Source organism: Hirundo rustica, chromosome 2, assembly GCF_015227805.2.
Source record: "Hirundo rustica isolate bHirRus1 chromosome 2, bHirRus1.pri.v3, whole genome shotgun sequence".
NCBI classification, from domain to species: domain Eukaryota; kingdom Metazoa; phylum Chordata; class Aves; order Passeriformes; family Hirundinidae; genus Hirundo; species Hirundo rustica.
Window position 1 is genome coordinate 69,953,409 of NC_053451.1, and position 22,057 is coordinate 69,975,465.

The following is a 22,057-nucleotide window of genomic DNA, read 5'->3' on the forward strand; positions in this document are numbered from 1 at the left end:
ACGCAAACAATAGTTGAGTATTGTCTCTTTTACATGACTGGATTAAGACAGTCATGTACAAGTATGATTATTGTGTATGCAACAATGTGCTTTATGTATCCTTCAGGTAGTTGACTAATCAGTCTGGCACATATCCACTCTTTTTTTAAAAATGCTATTTATCCGTTAAGTGGATTTATTGAACTTCACTATGTAACTTAAACCAGGGGTCTTTATTTACATTCAATATTTTTTTAAATTTAAATTGCATTACAAGATAAACCTAGAAATAAGTATTGTAGCATTTTCGTTGCCCTGCACTTTACTAGAAGTGCTTAAAGACTGTATTTTGACATACCTGAGAAGCTATGTTTGCTATAAAAATAAAAAAGTACTTTATAAATTTTCTCCAGGATTGATCACAGGATCAATTTGAATTTACCTGCAACACATTTTTAAAGCCTGAAAACAGAGACAGGATGGCTGGAAAAAAAACCAACCTGGCTTTTTTTATATAAGATAGTGATAAATATTTAAAAATAGCTAATGATGCATGTGTGCTATACAATATACACTTGATTATGAAAAAAATCTGTTAATGTAACTGTGACACAATATTTCTTTTAAATGTGCTATTTTTTTTCCAAATTACGCAGTAAGTTAATTAACTGAGGTGTATTTTGCCTTTTAGAACCAGTCTAAATTGGCAACTATGTGGCAGCATTGCCTTTTTGCAGTGGTTAGATAAGACTTCTTTTCTTAGTGTTGTGGTAACCTTTTCAGAATATTGAAATCTGTAGACATGTGACTGAAAATATCTGTTAGCTTTCAGTACACTTAAGTTTAAAAATACTATTTTAAAAAAAGTTGTTAGGGCTAAATGGTATTTGAGAACTGTAGTTTGAAGAGAATAGTGAAAGTGTAGGATAATGCAGTCTAGGATTCCTTGCTCTTCAGCAGTTAAAATTCTGTGTTGGGACAAAGCACTGTTTAACCCAGGACTTACTGGAGTTAATGAGCTGTCCTACCAGAGTTCAGTGGCTTTGAATTTTTTCTTTACCTGTAAGCACCACTGAGATGTGCAGGTTGTGGGCTCATAAGGTCTGTAGGGTGTTTAGAGAGGTGAACATGTAAATATTATGTTTTTGAAGCATCTTAACTACTGAAACAAGTAGCTCGAATTAATTGCTATTACATTTAAATGTCCTTGTTCTTGCATAAACAATTAAGCTCCTCTAAAGTGACTTCTCTACACGTATTATTAGGTTTAATAAATAACAAACAACACACCTACAGCTGGAAATATTCTCAGGTGTTCTTTTGAAATCATAACACAATAACAGTAAATGTTGGGTTTTTTCTCCCATCCTGACATGGGGGGTGGGGAGTCTGCTGTTTTGCTTGCAGTTCAGGTTTGCTGGTCACTTAGCAACACTGCTTCTGGTGAGTCATAGCAATGAACTGAAGTACAACTTTTTCTTTATCTCCAGACTGCATCGAACAGACATTCCTTTCCTATGCTGGTGTGAAACTTCCAGATGATCTGTAACCCTCCAAGTTAATAAGATAGAAGGCTACTAAAACCAGAAGACAAATTAATGAAAATATGGCTTCAAAAATGAATGACAGGATGGTTTATGATCACGTACCAGTTCTGGTCATTCTAGTAAATATTTATAATTGCTGCCTTTTGTTTTAGCACATTTGTATATGTGCCCATTAAAAAGATAGTATTGAAGTAAAAGCAAACAATCTGTAAGTATAGATTAGGTACAGTCAGACTCAGTTAATCTGTGCTTGTTGTATCTGAAAGATTTGAGTGGTAACTTGTTTCACGGCTTGTATGTACCACTGACTTGGTGATCTGAACTTCTGAGTACAATAAAATGCATTAAACGATTCAGATTAACCAGTTCAGGCAAGTTTTTTTAATATAATTTAGATTCATCTAATGATTGTATAGAACATTTTTAAGTTTACTAAACCCCAAAGTTCTTTGTCACAAACTTATATTTGCCAATATTTTATTGAATTCAAACCAATATACTGGTTTGTGCTAAAACTGATACACTTTGAGTCCCCTGTAAATAACTCCGCATATAAATGACTGTTTTAATTGCTTCTTAGGAAATATGTCAAAATATATTTTGTAACAGCATATTCTCTAAATTTAGTTTTATCTTAGAGCTATATACATTTTTTTTGTTAATTGGCTATTAAAGATTTAGTTAGTAGTAGATGTAATTTTTGAGGTTTGCATTCTTGAGGTCACTATAAATACAACATCCACATTGAGTGCTTCTCAAAAAAAATACAACTACTTTATAATGCTCGTTGAGAATAAATACATTGCCTAATTTCATAAGAACAAACTAGTCTAGCTGCAAGGTAATTTGGGAAGTAATCTGTGAAGGAAAAAATCTTTTAAAGCTCTGAAAGTAGAAAACATGTTTTACCTCTCCCTTTATTCATTTATGGTATACCATTATGTTCTTATAAATATCATCTCTTTAAGGGGTACTGTCTACAGTTCATGCATGTGTAGTTTCTTTTAAATTTTGTGAAATTTATGCTTCTTCTTTAAGTAGGAGAAGACATCTCTCAGACCTTTGTACAACTGGAATCTCAGTTGCAAAAATACATTGGCTGTTGGTTGCACCTTTGAGGAAAAAAGTACAAGTAGTTTCCTCCATTTTTATTTTTAATTAGAATTCTGCTTTTTTATTACTAACATTAAAAACGGTGAGGTTTATGTTGTGTTAAGCTAGTGCTGTATTGAGTTTTGTATCTATAATGAATGTTTAAAATATACATATGTAAACATTTTCATTTTCCTAATCTTTCAGAGATAACTGATAGTGACTATAATTTTAGGGGCACCTCTACTTCTCAGCTTTTTATGGAAAGAAGAAAGTTAAGTATTATGTTCAATATCCTATTGGGATTTCCTTCTAAACTTCTATTTGTTTCTGTGTTCTTTTGCATTCATTGTCCAGATGAAAAAGAAGCAAATAATAAAGCATTGCTTTCTTTTGCTAATTAAGACTTAATGCTTTTTGGGGTTTTTTTTGTACTTCATGTTGAAAAACGCACACTGCAGTATTTGTGTCAACATGGAATTACAGACAAGTTGCTTGGCAAGATAGGTACTAACCAATCCTCCCTGCTCTTCTTCATCTCATATTTTATGGAAACAAACTGTGAGGATATTTATTTTAAGGAATTGATGCAACCATGCAAAGCAGGCAATATTGCTTCATTTTCTATGCTTACCAAAATCAACTATCACTATTTTTCAACTATATCAGTTTTCCCATTTTAATTAGTAGCTTCTGGTAAAATTACTTCCATTTGGTACATGCATTTTATAGTACACATACTTTGTGTACTGCCTTGGAAAAATTCTCATTTGGTCAGAAAGAATACGCAGGGTTAAAAATGTACATGTTCTCTAATCCTCTATAGTTGATGCATCAGTTTGGAAGCCTGAAATCTCATCAGCAGGAGGAAGGGAATTGGGACAGTATTTTCAAAGACTCTGCAATCTATTCCAGATGTGTCAAATGATGCATATTTTCCTTGCTATTTCCTGTGAGCTTGGTTTGGAGCAGCTGGCTCTGTGGTTTAGAGACACCTGGACAGCTTTGCTTTGTGTCTTGGGGGTGTGGAGAGAGAAGCTCCAGTATTGCAGTGAAGTTGACTGTAAGCAGATTTTGTATGAATGCAAATAAGGCTTTGAAGCTTGGGACTAAAACAACTGAAGAGGGGAGGTGACGAGAGAAAATTCTGGTTTATTTGAGCAGATGATATTGAAATTTTTCTAGTTTTGTTGTCTACGTCTACTGATGTAGACACCACAGAAAGATTGACATTTTGAATGTGATTCAGGTAGCCTGTGGAACTCTATTAACACATTTCAGAAATGATCTGTCTATCACTTTCAGTCCCCTTACAGAGCAGAGGTTGTCTCCAAGCTTCTGCTTTCTGTCTCACCTAAGATATGGACATAGTTCTCATCCTGCAACACCTTTTAACCTGATTTCAACACCCTGCTCTTTGTGTCTGCTTCCCTCTCTTTAAATAATGACAACAGGTGAGGAAAAGTGGCTTTATTTATGTGTTATTGTAACATCAGAAAGCTTTTCATCTCTGCTCCATTTTTTGAGACTGTTTTCCCATAATACTCTGCTTTAGTTCCTCCTGTGTATTTGCTTACATTGTTCAGCTGAGCAAAAAACATTCACCTCATGAAATGACAATAGGTAGCTTCCTGGGCTTTTGAAGAGAAGATAAATAACTTCTGATACGGAGGTAAATATCTCTCAATAAGGCAAAAAAGAGAAATATTTCTAACCATGCTAAAGCATGGTTAACAAAACATGTGCACAGTTACCCAGAAACAGCAGAGTCCAGGCTATTGTTTCTCCAGTATTTCTTGTTCTTTCTCACCATCCAGAGATCCTTATCATTTTTCTTTATGAGTCTGAGTATACTTTTACCATCTGTATGTTCTCTACTTAGCATATGCTTTCCAGTTCCACATCCCTTCTCCTTTCTCTGTGCACTGTCTATGCCCCCTGCAAGGACAGGCAGAAGGCTGCTCTACTGTTTGTTGGCTGCAGTTGATAAATAAAACACCTAGAAATTCTGAAGGGCATTTTAAAATTTTTTTACAATGATGGCTTCTATGCCCATACATCCATATTTTATTATTATTTCTGGTATGTAATTGCCTTTCCCCCTCTAACCTTTTCAAACAAAATGAAGTCAGCTTTCTTGGATTTTTTACCTGTGGTGTATTTTCTTCTTGAGGTAACTGGAATGCAGTGAGGCTTAGAAGTATTGCAAACAGCATCAGATCTCCGGCTGTTGTTCCTTTTTTTAGGAACAAGAATGGTGTCTATTCAAAAAAAGTTAAATTTTTTTTACTACTTTCATGCTGAGGGATGATCACAGTTATTCCCATGTTTTTACTTCTGTTCTTTTAGTCGTCACTCCTAATCTTTCTTGTGGTCAATGATACACTGTATGGGAATCTTCTTAGCGTAACATGAGAAATTCTTCATTGATTCTACATTATACATGGCTGCACAGATGCCCAACCTTAATTTTCTAGGGTGGTGTAGTCCTGTGACTTCCAAATACCCAGTTGCACATGGAACACGGACTCCTGCTGCTATAAATTTCTTTGTGAGTTAAATAACTATGAAGCCTGCTTCACTTGGATGCATTCATTAACTGAGTCTGGTAATTCTAATATAATTGCAGTAGTGTTGCTGGTTAGTCCACTTCTGCTTCTGTTGTACACAGCTTTCTCCTGGAGTCTGAAGTCTTAGATGTATCTTGTCCAGGTGTTTGAGCAGAGTTTGCTGGTCTTACTGCTGGAAGTGTTACTGGGATAAAGCCAGTGCTAATCATCATGTAATTGGTGACATGAGCACCTGTGGGACCATTGCTGACATGAAGCAGCCCTACAGGAGAGCAGGATGGGTACCTTTTAAGAGGGGGTGTGGGGATAATGGCTTCATACTGAAAGAGAGCATGTGTCACCGAGACACACAAAGCAGTCACACGCAGACAAGAGGTTTTTGCAAGGCAGAGGTCCTTCCGATTCTAGCTCACAGCTGAGAGAGCCGAGAGAAGAAGACCCCTTTGTTTATTTCTTACTTTTTATACATTTGTGGGTCTAGCAGAAGATTGGCTTTTTGGGGTTTCCACCCCTCAGCCTCAGTGGCTAGACCAATTGTCAGTTACAATTGTTTTCAGGTTAGAAATATGCAAACAAAGGACAGAGAATGAAAAACAAAGGATTTGTTTATGTTACATCTGTGGGAAAAGGTAGAAAACTGCTCTAATATTCTACAGTAACTAAAAGATCTGACTCCATTTATGAAATTCAAAAGGCCTTAAAAAAAAACTCAGAAAAACCAGGGTAACAAGTATGTTTCATTAAGATATTAGGAAGAAATTCTTTATTGTGAGGCACTGGAACAGGCTGTGGGTGTTCTATCCCTGGAAGTATTCAAGGTCAGGTTGTGTGGGACTTTGAGCAGCCTGGTCTAATAGAAGATATCCCTGCACATGTCAAGGAGGTTGGAATTAGGTGATCTTTAAGGTCCATTGCAACCCAAAACATATATGATTCTATAATTATTCTTTAACCTCTAATTAATTAATTAGACACAGTCTCTTGCCATTTTCATAGGAAGTCTTTATAGGGACTTCTATTTTAGAGAATGACAAGCTGTTTTTGATGGATCAAATTTACTTCTGCCTCTAGAAACAAGGAACTTCTGAAGACACTCCTGTTGGGTCACTTTTCTGTATACGGAATGATGGAAATGATACCTTCAAATTAAATTGATAAGCCATTTCTACCTGAAATGTAAATCAGATCCCAACTTAAAAGCTGTTACTTTGAGAACAGTATGATGCTGTGTTTAAACAAAAAAAAGAATTTCTGTTGTAAATAGTTATTGTTAGTCAGTTGTAGTGTTACTGTGCTTTGGATTCTCAAGTGCTGCTTTTTTTTTTTTTTTTTTTTGCCTTTTTTTTTTTATTTGCCTTTTTTTTTTTTTTTTTTTTTTTTTTTTTTTTTATTTTTTTTTTTGGTGGATTTTTTTTGACAGTAAACTGGCATACATTATGTGCAAGTGACAGCATAATCCTGTGGTGTGGCTTGTCTCTCTCATGGATCCCCCCGGTTCCCTTTTCACGCCAGCTAGCTCGAGAGACAAACTGCAGTTGGAAGGATTTTTCCTCAGGGTCCCAAAACCCAGGAGTGGCTGGGAACATTTCCCTCGGGAGAGAGGGCAAATCCCTGTTAATGGCAAAGGAAGGTCTGCACTTGATCCGTGGGGAAATCAGGGCTTTATTCAGTCTTTCTTCTGTGGTCCTGCCCCAGTCTGGGTCAGGAGCCCCATCCCACTCCACAAACCAAGAGGCTGGACCACCTGTCGCTTCAGCTTATATCCGTGGAAGAGGCTAAAGAGAGGGACAAGCCACAACCCAATCAGGGATAAGGTGGGAGTGGAACAAGGTGGGATTACATTCCAGGAAGGGAACAGTGTGGGAGATGGGCTGGTGGAAGGGCAGAGACAAACTTTGGGAAAGTACATTTTCCAGGGGAACAGGGGGTATAGAGCAAACCATTATAAAGCCCAGTATAGAAATGAAATACAATATGAAACCAAACAATACACAGCAACACTGTGGTTATCAAACTAAGTTTATACATTCAGGAGTTAAATGTTCCTGAATTCTGATTGAAAGCTGACATCATGTGTTGGACTTGGCAGGTTCTTATGACCAGGCTCAGGTCTCCATCTAATTCTTCGTTCATAATGATGGTGAGTGCTGCTACACATTGTGCTCTGGATATGTTGTGGACTCAACTCTTTCAACACTGAAATTTACATTAATGAAGAAATCAGCTTTTTCAACTTTGTATTTTGTCACAAATCTCATTATGCTGACACCTTCCTTACCCTTTTGCTTAGTGTAGTACCTACACAAGTTTAGTGTTGAAAAAGTGTGTTCCCTCCCTGAATGCTCTTTAAAATCTGAGGTGGACATGATGCATTCATTAACACTTGTTCCTAATCTTGACAGGACCTCTCTACAAGTGCTTGGTGCAAAGGGTCAGTAAACTTTGTGACAGGCTGCTTACAAATTAGCATTTTAACTTGCACTTTTAAAAGAGAAACTGCTGCTTACTAGAAATGTTAGCTTTTCAGTAACAGCAACAACTGTACATTAAATTCACATTTAATATGAATGGAGGATGAACACATCTAAATGGTGAGTGTTACAGTTGTCAGAGGCTGAGTCACTTTCTTCTTACAGGGTCATGCATCTTTGAGGTGTGAATCTGAAAGTTTCAAGAGCAATGAATTATCAAGAATTTAAGAATCAAATTGATCAAGGAATAAAGAAATAAATATATAAGAAATAAAGCAAAAGCCATTGTGTGTTGTTCTCTCCACTCCCCCAAATAAGTAAAAAAGTTTGTCAGCTTTTTTACTTTCTGCTGTTGGTGGTTGTGAGAAAGTATCTTCAATTCTGCAATATCTTGCCTTACACATCATTGACCTTCATAAGAACTCAGCAGAAGAAAGTGTCCTTCCAATTATGCCCTTACAGTTGAATTGGTATTTGGGGTCTTCCTGCAGTGAGCACACATATAATTCATGATATAAAAATTCCCCACAAAGAAATCTAATGATTTTGGAAGTTGAGAAGATATCTGTTCTATAATAATTATTAACTTGATATTTCGTGCACTTGCTGTTTTAAGGAATGTCTCGGATAAAGTGTTGTTGGGATTTTCTTTCTACCTCCATGGTCAGACTCTTCAGTGGGATGTCATGAAGCTGGTACAATTCTTAAGGCTGGCTATAGATGTTAAATCTGACAAGTATGTGTGATGCAAGGCGTTAATATGATTCTTGCCTTCCTCAGTTCTCTTAAAGGCATATAATCCAAGAAGATGCGACAGCTTTGTCAATTCTGTAATATAAAAATTAATAGCTTGATAGTATTGCAAGATGCATTATTCTTTATTTGCTTTTTGCGTTCAAAAAGTCAAATAACTGTAAAAGTTCCTGTACCTGGGCTAGGGCAACCCTTGGTGTCAGCATAGGCTGGGGATGGAGAGCAGCCCTGCCCAGAAGGGATTGGGGGTGCTGGTGGGTGAGAGGCTGGACATGACCCAGCCATGGGCACTCATGGCCCAGAGAGCCAAACGTGTCCTGGGCTGCATCCAAAGCAGCGTGGGCAGCAGGGCCAGGGAGGGGATTCTGCCCCTCTGCTCTGCCCTGCTGAGAGCCCACCTGCAGTGCTGCATCCAGCTCTGGGGTCCCAGCACAGGAAGGACATGGACCTGTTGGAGAGAGTCCACAGGAGAGCCACCAATATGATCAGAGGGATGGAGCTGAGGAAAGGCTGAGAGAGTTGGGGTTATTCAGCCTGGAGAAGAGAAGGCTCTGGGCTGCCCTTATGGCAGCCTTCCAGTGCCTAAAGGGGCCTACAGGAAAAATGGAATATAATTACTTTAGCCATATCTGTTGTGATAGGACAAACAGTAATGGTTTTAAATTGAAAGATATTAGATTTAGACTAGATCTAAGGAAGAAATTTTTTATTATGAGGATGGTGAACCACTGGAAAGGTTGCCTGGGGAGGTGGTAAATGCGTCATATATATGGAAATGTTCAAGGCCAGGTTGGAGGATGTTCCTTCTTATTGCAGAGTGGTTGGACTAGATGACCTTTAAAAGTTTCTTACAACTAACTTTGGGAATGCTATCACAGCTTTTTTTTTGTTGTTTCTTGTTATTTCCCTGTGGCTTTTGTAAAGACTTACTCATGGTATTCAGGCTATATTATAAGTACTATATATAGACGCTGATTTCTGTCTGTGGTCCCTGCTTATAAAGTGACCTACTGTATTTTATATGTGGGCAGTATACATTTAAGTTATCAAGAGAAAAGATGGTGTGTGGGTTTTTTTAATAAAAAAATCTAGTGAAGTTTGCTTTTGTTTTGCTTTAGAAGTTTCAGCAGACTGTTTATTACTTCTGCATCTCAGCCCTAAAATGTTAATTGTAGTGGTAACGGTGATTTTTACATACTTATTTACTGAGATTTTTTCTTGTTCTTTTTTTTGATGCTTGTTTAAGTGTGTAGCTGACTGCCACTCCCTGTCTTTTTCCGAGCTTCTAATTATAGAGCATCTGAGTTACAAAAGTGATTAAACAGCTCATGTTACAAATCACGTGTGTGATTTAATCCAGATTTGGGGCTTGTGAAATGCATAGAATTCAGTCCAGTATTATTTGTATTCCTAATGAGTACAGAGTTGTTTTGTACTTCAAGTGTTAGATACCATACTATTAACTCTCAGCTCTCCAGAGCTTATCTTCATAGTGAAACCCACAGACCGACTCCTGCCCTGGTCTTGTTTGGCAACCAAGTCTGTGCTTGGATCTGTTAAGTCACAGCAACGATGCTAAGACCTTGGATTTAGGTTTGAGGTTTGGAAAAGTTACTGCAGCCACCCAATGTCCCTGATCCTGAGCTAATAAGTCCTTTGCAACTGATCTAGCTGCATCCAGAGCTATCTTTAATTTCCTAGACTGTGACTAGCATCATCAGGACTACGGGGAATTATGGTGCAGAAATATAGATCTGGAGCCAGCTTGGTTTTGACATGGCTGGTTGTAATGCAGGTAGAACAGATTTGGTGAGGCTGAAGCACTTGGTTTTGAGGCCACGTTGGGCATGAGCATCACACTCCAGCACATCTTGACCATCTATATTAACCAATTATTTTAATGATAGTGAGAAATGAGTATCAGATGTATATTACATTTAAGTTCCTCTATGAAGCCAGATTTAGGTGTATTGCTTGGTTGTAAAATGGCTTGTTCTGAATTCCTTCTTCCAGGATTATTTCTACATTTAGCATAAATAAGTCACCTTTCCCAAGAATCCCAACTCCTTTCTGAGTGCTATAGCTAATTTACAGGGCTGGGCAGCTTCTTACCTGCTTTTCTTTGGACCAGTAGTTTCCACACTCACTGCGCAATCGGTCATTCAAGTTAGAGGGGACCACAGGAGGCAGTATGATGTGAGCAACTGTTCAAAGCAGGGCTGGTGCTGAATTCAGACTACATTGCTTAAGACTTTGTCAGGTGGATCTTAAAAACCCCAGAGCACAACGATTTTCCACACACTGTGGGTGACTTGTCCCAGTTGTTTGATTATCCTCATGTGTTGTCATCACTGACCAAGTATTGATGGGGGATGTGCTCAGTGCCTCCTTCCACAGCAGCCCGGAGCTCCGAGCTCTCATGACAGGGGAACCCTGCCATGAGGAGAAATGTAACCCAGGTCTCTAGGTGACTGAGCAGCCCTGAAAACTGCTCTGCTGTCAAGAGGCAGGAGGCATTTGGAGGGAAAGAATGTCCAAACTAATGAATTGCTCACATTTCCAACACTGAAAAAAATATTGTGGGTCTCCTCTTTCCCACCAGCTTGTTTAAGCATTGTAGCACTCAGGGAACTGGATGCTGTGAATACTCTTAATTGTTCCTAAAATTATCTACCTCATGAGGCCTCTTTGTCAATACGTGGCATCTGGGTATTCTCCCATCATTCCTGTTTCCGACTAACTGTAGGTTTAAGGGCCTAGATCACTTGCCACAGGACTCGTGTAATCTAATTTCATTTGCCTAAAAGTTTGCATTCATTTGCCATCTAGTCTAAACTAGTTAACATGTAAACTCTGTTGCCAGATGAAGAAATGCAATTTCAAATGGTGCTTTTTCCCACCCAAAGCCGTATGTCCTAACTGGAGTCAAAGGAATCAGCATTTAAAATACTGGGACTGTAAACTGCATCTTTCAGTACCTTTCAAGAGATGTACCTTTCAAAAAATGTGCCTCAGAAAACAATAGCTTTTGGTCTCTCACTGGAACTTGCTGAAGAGTTCCTCAATTATAGGAAAATCACTTTTCTTTCTGTGAAATTCAGTTGTGCAATTTTCCACGGTTTCCAATGTTCCTGCCCTTCGGGAACATCTGTCCTGTGGCTGAGGATACCACAACTTCCAGAGCTGCCAGTCCCCTGGGTTCCTCCCGGATCCTGCCTTGTATTTGGCAATGGACTTCACTCTGTGGTGTTTCGAATGGAATGGTTTGGGCTTTGTGAAGTCCTGTTTTCCTACAGACTTTGTTTCATAAGCAAATAAGGATCAGCTGTTTGCTCCCTTCTGATCCAAGAATTGTCGGGACATAATGAAGCAAGTATACAGATGTCAAAATTTTTTTCCCAAAACATACCACTGAGCTGTGGGACTCCTTCCCCCAGTATTTGTGTATTTGTTGTGATTAAAGTGTCTGGGTTCTTTGCAAAGACCAGAGAAACCAGTTTCCTCGGCCAGGCTACTTTTTGGTATGGCTTGTGAGGGCTGTATGTTTCCATGATAGAGCTGGCAAGGTGTGTTAAGAGTGCCACACAGCAAGCTGCTGGTCAGAAATTTTCATGTTCCCAGCTCATTTACTTTATGAACAGTCTTTCTAGATGCTGTTTTGAGATTGAGTGATTTTTACTACTTGAGTAATTTTGAGATTTTGAGGTGTCACCCAAGTGCTCTGAGGCCTACAGCTCCACTTGATACTTGCATCTTTCCTCTGTAACAGCGAGAGCTCCCCCAGTTCTGGATTTTACTTAGACACTTGATGCAAAGAAGAACAACCCTGCTGCAGGAGTGCTGCTCAGGCACTAGGCATTCCAGGTGGGGCTTAGGGACTTGCACTGACATGGATTGAAGTGGTTTTCAGAGGCAGCCTGGGACACTCAGTGCAGTGTAGCTGCAGAAAGAGATCCTTGACACCCAGGCCAGTGGTGCAGAGCAGCTTGCTTTTGTGCAGATACAGCAGACCTGTGGCAGACTGACTGCGTCCGTGCTGCATACATACATACATATATATACATACATATATATATATATATATATATATATATATATATATATATATATATAAAAATACTCAATTGTCCTGGGACGTCTGAGATAGTGTTTGGAGGACTGGGACAGCAGAAGAGGAAAGAGAGTCAAACCTGGTACTGTCTTAGTTATACTGCCTGTTGGGAGCCTCCTTTAAAAAAATTTCATGCCTGAACTGCATCCAAGCCCAGTTAATGGGGAGAGAACTTACTCAGAGCAGTCCAAAATAGCATCAGAGAATGACCTACTAACTCCTCTGTGCAGAAGACTGAGGCTTTGGTGCTTGCTTTCAATCCATGACTCCTTCATTGAGCAATGTGGGCATAACCTTAAACTTATTTTCTTGATACCACAAGTTTACTTTGCTGCAAGCTCAATCAGGTAAAGCCTGAGAAAAACCTCCATATTGTTTAAGAAGCAGTGGAGACTCCTTCTGTCACCTCTGGGAAAATGAGTCAGTTGCTCCAAAATAAGCAAGATTTTCTTGTGATTTGAAAGGTTAAGCCTGAATGTTTTAATCGGTTACATGAAATGAGACGTGATCCAAAATGGGGAATGGGAGAGTCTAACACCACTTGTAAGCTCAAACTTACCCTCACCACCACTATACAAGTTAAAAATGTTGTGACTGTGTGACTTCCAGACAGGTAGCAGAAGGGGCATGTTAATATTTAATTTTCATTCTGTGTGACATAGGAGTGCCTGCGCGCTCCCACCTCCCCTCCGTGTTCCATCTTCAGGCAGGGCAATTTCCACACAAAGGAAGGACATTTCAGGGAGCTCTGAAAATATCCTCAGGTCCGAACAGCCGTGAAAGGAAGGTGTGTTACTGAATACACTCGCCCTGCCCAGGCAGGGAGACCACCCTTTGGGGTAGTTTCACAAGCTGTAAGGCCTCAAATCCTGCCGCGGTTAGCACATAATCTTCACTTCGCATTTAAAAGTGGTCCTCTTGCTCTTGGAGATTAGGGGAGTTTAGAAGAGATGCTTTTTTTTGTGGGACTGAGGTTTCCTCTGATTTTTTATATATCTCAATCAATGTTTTTGAATAAGGACCAAACACAGAAAATGTGACTTATTTAATATTTTAGTCATGTTTTTCCACCTTTGGTTTTCTGTAATTTGGTATGGAAAGTATGGCAGAGCTGTTGGCACAAGCGTAAAGAGTAATTGATTGCTTTCTGAGGGGCTGAATGGGTATCAGGGAGGTATCGCTTCACCTGAGCTTTGTCTTCATCCCGGTGGTTGTGCCCACCCAGAAGGCCCAATAAAAACCTGCTTTGTTGTTTTTTTTTTCCTTTTGCTATTGTTCTAGTGAGAGGAGGCTTCCTGAATTCAGCTATATAAAGTTTTAATGAGTGACCTATTTGTGAGACTCCCTTCCACATTGGCAAACAGTGTGGATGAGAGGCAGCTCCTCGTGCTCTCTGCCCTGCAGCCACCCCCTCCTCCCTGTCCCCTCTCCACGGGGCCTGACTGAGGCAGCTCGCCTCGACCCAAACTCGCCGGCTGACAAATACAGCAACTGGACAAGGCGTTTCTGCACCTTGCTCCATCGACACCAAAACAAACAGGGGCCTTGCGGTGAAACTGTTGGTGTGTGCTGTCTGCCCCAGCTGATGAGAAACTTATCGGGTCCAATGCAAACATCCCTTGCTGAATGCTGGGGCCCACGGTGTTGTTGACATAGCGATAAAATCGCGTTTGCACCGTGCAGCGTTCTTTCTTTCACTGCTTGTGAAAGGTGAGGTGCGTCCGAGCACCAAAAAAGCTGTCATGCTTTGCAAGAAGAGATCCCAGTGTCTGTCTGGATGGGGCACAACATGCCCTGCTTCCTCCTTTACCTGCTGCTCTCTGGTTTATTTTTTTTTCTCCAAACACAAACTCTGGATAATTTATCCATAAAAAGAAAAGACAGTTCCTTGAAATAATGCCTTTTTCATGCTGATATTATTGAGGCATAATGTATTCCTGAAAATGGGATTAAGAACTAGAACTGGGGGAGAAGTCTGAAATCCAAAGTGAAATAATTAATGAGTGATTGAAAAAGTGAAGATGTAGCTTTGCACATTCTTTGAAATACCTATGATTTCGTAGTACGCAAGACAATATGGCGGGATTTTATAATGACTAATCCAGTTCATCATATGATATTCCAGTAATTACTGGAGAAAAAAATGGTTATTGCTCAAGGTTATGAGGCCAGGTATTTTTTAGGAAAATAGTGCTGAGTTAACTTCTACAGGCAGTTCTGGTCAGGTTTGTTCAACAGGCAGTTAGCAAAGACTTTTAAAAGAAAATGCCACCAGTTGACTTTAAATACTTAACTTTTGCGTAAACAGAAAGGAGTTTATAGGCTGTACTGATGACAGCTTAGTCCTCCATGTCTGACAGACTTAAAAGACATTCGTACTGCTACAGTGAAGATGAAATATGTGCATTACATATGTTGTAAAGAGACAGGATACATGAAGAGGAGAATAAGCAGGCATCAATTAATATCTGGTTTCACCTGAGGCAGATGTGGGTTTAGCATCTTGGATTTGGTTCCATTTTACTTACAGGTTCACATACAGGCTTTGTGAGAGACCAGATGCATAGGTTGATTGCAAGCAGAGTACATCTTTCACGTCTACGTACCTAGGCATGCAACATTTAATGCTGTATGCAAGGAGAAGGACAAAACCATCCATGTTTGTCCTGAAGTTGTACTTGGAAAGTGAAAACACCCACTTCAAGTCTGCAGCATTGCTCCCTTTTCCATGGTTTTCCAGCGAGCTCTTCTGTAAGCCCATCTGCATCCCCAGTATTTCATCTGCTATTTCTCCACAGTAAGTAATAAAAGCTACAAGAGTGATATCCAGTGTCCTTGAAATGCTCAAATTTGGCTGCAGTAGAGTTCAAGGTTTGTGTAAATATCTTCATCCTGGAACTTGAATTCAAACATTGGTTTATTCAGCATGTTGGACAGTTTATTTGTATGCATCTCAAAACCACTGCATAGTTTGGCATGGGAAGGGAGCAGCAGCCAGCTGGCGTGTCAGGAGTGAGGTCAGCTGGCAAAATGGTGAGGAAGCTGGCACAATACCTGCCTGCCACTGGTTTTGCTCCAGCTGATACTAATGCCCCATGCCATCAGGAGCTCTGAAGTCACCCACAAGTCAAACAATGTTAAAGAAACATTGTAGACATTTATATAACACTGCAAACATGAGTTAGGTTTTTTTTGTTAGTGGAATGTGCTTTATCAATGGAAACGGGAATCCGGATTAGGGGGAAGGGAGACTGGTGGGAGGTGGGCTGTTTCTGGGGATGGGGTGAAGAGGAGTCTTTTCTTTCAGAAGAATGAAATTCGTTCCTCTGGAAGGTCCCCACCAGGTGTTTTGGTGGAGTCCTGTGAAGGAATGTGCAGTAATAAAAAATTGAGATTCAGTGAACAAACCAGGAGGCAAGGATAGATTTATGTCCTTGGCAGCTCAGGCCAGTCTCCATATGTTGTTAACATTAGATGGTGAGAGAAATTAACTGTATCATATGCTATTGCACGGCCTGCATGTTAAGCCTCTCCTGTTTGAAAATGCTTTAATACAAATGGAAAAGATAAAATGAGAATTTTTCTCAAGTGAGAACAGATGGCCAAGTTTTCAGGCTCTGGAAGTCAGAGGGAGTCTTCTCCATGGCCAGGAAAGAGGTGGGACTAGGAGCTCTCCTCAGGGCACCGTGTCACCACTTTCTACAGCAGGTGTGTCTAAATCCTCCAACAACGTGCATTGTGTCGCATCAGCTTACCTTTGGATCTAGGCATCCTACTTTTCTTTGCTGTGGTTTGAAGCTGAAAATATTGTGGGCATAAAGTTCCGTGACAGACATGGTCTTTTCTCCTGATGACACTTGATTCATTAAGCTGCATTTGCCAGTTCCTGCTTTAGGAAAACTTGGGGAGTATGATGTGACACTGTTGAGCATCTTGGTGGTCTTCCTTTCTTATATTCAGGAAATGTAGGAGCTTATTAATAATTTCTGTGGTATTTAAGTTGCTCTCAGACCATCTGTCTGTCTCCACCTCTTCCTGGGCTGCAGTGCCAGTGAGCAAAGGAGCTGTAACAGACATTGACGGGACCCGAGGTACCCTGCCTGGAGTCCAGAGCCTCCAAATAAAGCAGAGAGGATGCATTTAAAACAATTAGTTCAAGAACTCTGCAGTTTATTTAATTTATTAAAGATGTGGCCTGACTTGAGCTCCTTAAAAGCCTTGGTTACAATTCTCTTTGAAGATGTGAGCCTTTTCAAGGCTGAAACAAACTCCACTTCCCATTTTGTCCAAAAATTGTGTCACTAAAACACCTGCCAGGGGAAGCTGCAATTCTTATTTTACCTGCGGGGGATTTTTTAATTCCTATCCATTTGAAACATGACAGTTTACACCATGCCAAAACAGCACCCCCATGTGACAAGATGTCTGGGGACTATTTTCCCAGTCCCTGATGATGACTTTTTCCTTACCCAATAAAAATTTATTAGGTCTCTGAAGTAGCAGCATCATTAATGAATTATTTACTGGTTTGTTTTACCTCCCAGCAGAGTACCCTAACTGATAGGCCTTAAAGTAATTTCCCTCTCTCTTTGTTCAATGTATATTTAAGTAATTACTTTATACAAAAGAGTGGAACAGCTCCAGGAGCAGAGCTTGGCAGAACAGGGCTGCTTTGTCAGGGCAGGCAGGATCTTCTCCCATGAGATGACTGCCAAGGATTCCACATCCTGAACCAGTATCTCCCAAATCCAGCATGCTAGCTGTTGAATAAAAGTACTACTGCCTTCATTTTGCAGATAATGCTGAAGCTCGGCTGCTTGAGCATTTCATGTGCCCCAAAACAGTTTGGTTTGTTTCAATGTCATTAAGGACACTGCTTTTCAAGTCCCATTCTGCTTTGGAAAAAAAAGCCTTTTAATTTCTTTCAGTGGTTTATTTTCAAGACTTAAGTAAAATGAAAAAAAACCCACGGAATTTATTGACACATCTACAGCTTGCTGGGCCTTGCAGAGAAAAGGCAGCGAGGGAAGTGCAGCTGCAGGTTGATCCCTGCAGGGCAAGGAGATAACTTTGCATTTTCTGTCTGCCACAAGATGATGAATTTCAGTTCATCTGGAAAATAGTCATGACTGTAGGATCTCAGTTCAGCTCTGACCTTCTGGGCGGTTCCTATCATCGCAGAGCCCGGGGGTTTGGTTTGGTTTGTAATCGCTTTTGCACTGCCTTATGCTCAGTAAACATTTTGAAGGCTGACTGCAGCTTTAACTACTAGTGACTTTATTTTCCAGTGTAATCTGAGATCTGAGACATGTTTTGCAGAAGGGCTGAGCTGTGGGCACTCATGAAATATACAGCAGAGGCTGCCATCGCTCATGCCTGTGTTCCTAATTGCTGTCAAACCTGGTAGCAACTAAATCACTTTATAGCTGCTGCAAATAAGAACAACTGAAATACCAGGCCTGCCAAATGTTGTGGCATGACTGCAAATAAACTGCAGTGTCTGGGTGATTTTGGGGTGGATTATCTGACTGATCAAAATTTGTAAGGTGTAGTCTACAGTACAGAATCTGAATTTCTCAGCAGCAAGTCATCAAAAAAATTGAATGATTGGCCAGGAAGTTAATTGTTTACACTAAAACAGCTTTCTTTCAAGACTTTGGGTGTGGATGAAGCATAATATTTACTTAAAGATGGAGATAAAACTTTACCATTCTCACATAATCTCGTATGTACATCTCTGATGTAAATACCTTCTTATCCCTAATGCCTCTGACTGCTCTAATTGTGTATTGCACTATTTATACAACCAGGAAGAGATGAATGAAACAGAAAATCCTGCACGTCTTTTAGGGGTACACAAAAGCATCCAAATCGGGGAATCGGAACTTTTATTTTCACAAAGATTTTGTGGGTTTTAGCAAAGGAAAAGGCTTCTAAGCACACATATTTTCTTCTAGCCCCATAGTTTCTAGCAGTTACGGCATAGTTTATGCCTAGAGATCAATGTAGACTTTTGTCCCATCTTTGTAATAACAGTACAGCAGAGGGTTGTGAGTTTGGTGCTCCATCCTTCACCGCTTTGGGCTGCAGGCAGGGGCTGTGAGCTGCAGCAGCCCTGTGAGCAGTGAATGGCACAGTGATTGCTGCGGTGAGGAGGTGCTTAGCAGGCCAGTCCCAACACGGCCTATTCCTCCCTTACCAAGGATTCCAAACTTGTTGACTGGGAAAACCCTACTTGCCAGAACAAGATCTTTTTACACACAGTGAGAACAATCTCCTATTGTCTCCGGGGATAAAATGGTGCCAATAAAAGATAAAAACCCCGTGCCAACACAGTGATGCATAAAACTATGTTAACTGCTTCACCACTATATTTAACTATGAGGTAAAAGCCTCTGAGAGAGGTGTTTTTTGGTCTAACAAATCCAAATAAATGGAATTTAGTAATTACACTGAAAACCCCCAAATTTTACATTCACAGCTCTGTAACTATGCAACTGAATATTACAATTTTTTTGTTTGTTTGTTCTTGTGCCCTGGCTGAGTGTCTGTATAGTGGGGCAGGAGCGAACATTCAATTGTCCCCTGCTGCCTTCCCAGCTTTGTGGGGCTGCTGTCAGAAGTGAAGCATTCATATTTTTGTTCTCCACATCTGGAAAGAAGATGCTGTGACACATTTCAATTTTTCAGAGAATGTGCCATTTATTGTGTGTCCTGTCATGATGCTTCTTCCCTCTACAGAAATAGATCAGCTCAGCTCTGTATGAGCAACAGCTCCCTGAGAGTACCTGTTTGGTATAGCTAGGAATTTTTAGGAAATGGAAGGAGATTGGGGTTGGGTCTTATCTAGGACATGCAGTGACTTGGAAACTGTGGAAGCTGGTCTGATATTTCTGATTCCCTTCTCAGCTTTATGCCCTGAGCCTGGAGAACGGAGTTTTTTTACTGCCGCCAACTCTTCCTCCTCCAACTCACACACTTGATGGCTTGTTCTGCCAGGTAAGGTGCCCTGGGAGAGGGGCAAGGTACTTCCAGTGGCAAGGTACTTCTTTTCACCGTGGGCTTTTTATGTAAGCTTTTTAGGTGAAGCCTGAATCACTTTCTCCAGAGACATCCACAGAATCACAGAATATTCTCTATTGGAAGTGACCCACAAGGATCCTCGAGACCAACTCTTCGCCCATACAGGGATTGAACCTACAACCTTGGCACTATTAGCACAGTGCTCTGACCAGCTGAAGTAAAATTGTGCACAAAGGGCACCAGAGGTGTTGGAGTCCGGGGCATTCCTTTGTCTGCCCTGGAGGGTCAGGGACCTGGACAAACCCAACACAGAGGTGTGCTCAGAGGGGACCCTGGATGCAGCAAGCACCTCTTTCAAGATGCAGAGCACTTCAATAGCCCACGTCTGTTATATTCAGTAGTAGAGGTAACGTCTGCAGGATGTGAGGCAGCAGCTTGCAGAGCTCTGTGTGGGAAGAGGGGTGCCTCTTCCCAGAGAGGACTGTGCTCAAGGCAAGGGATTCTGGAAGTTCCCAGGCTCACCAGAGAGGCTCTGAGGGACTGTAGGATCCTCAGGCTTGGGTGCTGCTGTCCAGTATAGGCTTTCAGGATCCTTTGGCTACTTGGAAATAGGTAGCCACAAGGGGCTACACAAGGGGAGTTTGGTGGTCTAAATCTTGACTGAATCTTTTTTTCACCTGATTTTCCCTACACAAAATGATAATTCTGCTGACAGTTTTGAAACCCATCTGCTGCTTATCCTTTGATCTTCTGTTATTCTTCTTGTCCTGCTTAAGCCCATTTTGTAAATTCGCTGGATCATAGTACTGGCGTTGCCTTCGAGCAGTCTTCAGATGTTTCCTGAGGGGTGGTTTACCTTGAACCATTCCAGCCCTTTCTTCTCTTTCTCTCCCCCCTCCCCTGCTCCAACTTCCCTTCACTAAGCTCAAACAATGTATCTCCTAAGGATCAGGTGGAGAAGCAGTCTGTATTGTATAATTATGTATGTACAGCGCACATACGTATGCATGGGTAGTGCACATGTTCACACACAGAGCATGTATGTATATAGGTGTGTGTATATATATATATATATGCATATATAGAGTGCTGCAGAAGAGCTCCAAATGCAGTGCAGCCTCTAGATGTTACTGCTTACAAACAACCAGCCTCTCTTTGAAAAATCTTTTTTTAAGTTTGGATGTGTTCATTGTGGAGAGCTGGCCCCATTACGGGGCTTGCCCTTTTCCATTGATTACATGGCACCAAAATGTAGACTTGAATGCAAGTCTAGGTTCATGCTGAGAAAACCCTGCTAACCTCAGGGAGAAAGAATTAGTCGGTTTCAGAATTTTAATTTGGTCCCAACTGTATTTCAGCTTTATTTCAAAAATCTGAAAGCATAACAATCAGGGAAAACATGCCACATATATTCATGCCATTGAGTTAAAATGTTTGTTTGGAATAAATAAATGGAAATGCAAATCACTGCAAACAATCTGGTTGCAGATTGTTGTCAAAATTGTGCACACATGTGTATAGATTTTCATTTCCTTCCTTCCCAAGATAAATTATTCTTTAAGCTTCTCCTGTGGAACACATGTGTCTCTGAAATTCCAGGGGACTAAAATGTGTGGAAATGCAACATGTAATATCAGAATTACATCTGGTTATGTACTTCTTGACTCCAGTATGGCTCAGTCCCTTGCTTCCCAACGATGTTTAGATAAGCCCTTCAAGACGAAAATTGATTCTCTTTGTGTCTCTGAATTTGCAGCCATGAAAAATTGAAAAAAAAAAAAAAGAAGAAAATAAAAAAGGCAAGGAAGACTTATTCTGACGTAGTGTTTTCCTGTATTGCTCTATTTTTTTTTTTCCTCCTAATTGGTAAAATCAGCTGTTATGACAGAGGCAGCATGATAAATAATAAGCAGTAAGCTGTCCAAGCAAGAGCTTCTTTCTCACGCTATTTCCTGCAGAGTCAAATTGTATGAATGCCTGCAAATGTCTAAACTTGGGGCAGTATTTGAACATCCCTATTACCTTTCTGAGCTTTAGATCCAGCTCTTTGATTTGTTCTCTTGAGCTCCTTAAAGCTCCTTCTCTGCCAGTTTGGATGATGTGTAGGAGTCTGTAATGAATACGCTCATTATCTAATACAAAGTGGCATAAAACACTCATGCCATGAACTCCGCCACACAGCTATACCCCGCTGCAATTCTCTGATTCATGCTGTACGAGATTAATAGCATTTATGTTATTCATATATCTTGGTTGACCTTGATCTGTTAGAAACTCCCTCCTTTTTATCTCTGTCCCATACTGGGGAGGTTTTGTCCCACATTAACAATGGAACTTTTGTACTTCAAAGCACATTCTCCCCACGCCCAACATCCTGAGTTTTAATTTTCCTTACATATATAATATCTGTTCCCTTCTCTTTCCCTCTCATATTCTTACCTATGTTTAATGGGCTGATACTATCTCAGGAGCTGTAAGCTTTTATTTTATTTTTTTTTACATATCATAGTA

At 40.2% G+C, this 22,057-nt stretch overlaps 1 protein-coding gene and 1 long non-coding RNA gene across 3 annotated transcripts in view; both read left to right on the forward strand.

Annotated features, from left to right (window-relative positions):
- The window catches only part of NDFIP2 (Nedd4 family interacting protein 2), a 44,700-nt gene extending 41,678 nt beyond the window's left edge, over positions 1–3,022 (forward strand). For both annotated transcript variants that reach the window (XM_040056356.2, XM_040056354.2), the window contains one exon: positions 1,470–3,022. The gene's annotated coding sequence lies outside the window, so the exon portion shown is untranslated. The remainder of the gene's footprint in view (positions 1–1,469) is intronic.
- Positions 3,023–15,118: 12,096 nt separating this feature from the next.
- Positions 15,119–20,492, forward strand: LOC120749260 (uncharacterized). The gene is made up of 3 exons (XR_005699596.2): positions 15,119–15,320; positions 19,433–19,522; positions 19,599–20,492. It is a non-coding gene; the product is annotated as an uncharacterized LOC120749260 (long non-coding RNA).
- Positions 20,493–22,057: the final 1,565 nt, after the last annotated feature.